The following is a 1,694-nucleotide window of genomic DNA, read 5'->3' on the forward strand; positions in this document are numbered from 1 at the left end:
AAAATAGTTGTTTTGAATACCTAAAAACTTACAAGTTCATTAAACATAAAATATATTTCTACAACTCATCTCGAATATCTTATCTTATTCTTATGGCTTAATTTAATAAAACTTTATAATTTCTTTCCTAAAAGGTACGCATAAAGAAAAGGCACGCACGCCTCTTAACGAGGGAACATGGGATAGCTTGGAAGTTGAGGACACTTGATATCTTTCGTAGCAGGGCTGCTTTCCAATCTGCAAAGCATTATTTAATGATATAAATAATTAAATAATTATTTACATATTATATTTTTTTAAAAATAAATTTATACTTTTTGAAGTAGTCCTTTTAAAAAATATTGATTAGAATATATCCATCCAAGTTTTATTGGCATGAGCATCAAGTTATGATTATATTCTTCAGCTCTTTTCGTTGTAGGGCTGCATGTCACGGACAAAAAGTCACACATCAGTTAGGTATAGGGCCGAAGAACAGTCCACCACCCCTAAGAGCTCTTTTGGGAGGTGACATACAGCTGGCCTAATTGAGTGGAGAGGTAGTAGTGAATGGTAATTATGAACTTATAATCTTGAGAACTGATGGAGTTTTCTCTTCATTTGAGGGATTTAAATTTTGAAAATATTATTGATTATTAATTTCCAACTTAAAATATTCAATTACATTCATGGGATTATAAATATTAGAAAATGAATAAATTTATAAAGTTTGGAGCACATACTTAGGTTTTTTTGAACGGGTGTTTAGAGTCTATTCCATTCTACAGAAAGTGGATAAAACATAAATGTTTCATTTGGCTATTCAATTTTTCGATAAGTTTTCCCATCGCAACGACATTTTAACGGCATTTATTTCAATTTTGAATCGTAAATAGGATGCACCAGTGTGGAATACGACCTTTAGAAGTCTATGACTAGCAAAAATGAAATAATTGAGGGTGATAAGCGATAATGTTTGAGAGATGGTGTCGGCACTATTTTCGGTGTGGGGTTTGCCCGTAAGAAGCTGTCGGTCATCAGAATTGAAATTCCGTCGCCCGCTTTGGAAGGACGTTTTTTTTTTTAAATTTTAGTTTTGAAAAAGATGAAGTCAAATTGACCCCATAATTTTCATAGTTTAGATGGAAAAGCGTTTTACCTCAAATCCTGTATCTATCCCGGAGGATGAACACAAGAATTGAGGGTAAGGCTCGATCAAATAAACTAAAGAAAGTTATGACATCCGTTTGGTCTGTGAAACTAATGTATTGGCCGACAAGTTCCCCTATTTAATATAAGGAATTAAATAGGGTTTATATTATGCTGGGTTCGGGAAAAGCTTCCTATAAGGGCAAGCCCCTATAGTTAATTACATCATAGATAACTGAAGTTACCCATGAATACTCTCGATAAAAGTCAAGAAAAAGTATCTTCAAGGAGTTCAAATGGTAAGGACATTTTAAAGAATATCAGACTAAGAAGTGTGAAAGGGGATTGGTTCAAATTTTGAACATTTTATTTTGGAGTCCAAACGAGGAAACACTAGAGGATGTCACGAATTCGAAGGAGAACTTCGGTGACTTCCTAAGCTATCCTATTATTTGGCTTCAACTTAGGAGAAATCATTTAGATGTTTAATCCTGCAAATTTTTTTATTTATTAGGATTTACATTTGTGTGAAGCAATCAGCACAAATAACCTTGAAGATGTGAGGA

Source organism: Phalaenopsis equestris, unplaced genomic scaffold (assembly GCF_001263595.1).
Source record: "Phalaenopsis equestris unplaced genomic scaffold, ASM126359v1 Scaffold000152, whole genome shotgun sequence".
Lineage (NCBI taxonomy): Eukaryota > Viridiplantae > Streptophyta > Magnoliopsida > Asparagales > Orchidaceae > Phalaenopsis > Phalaenopsis equestris.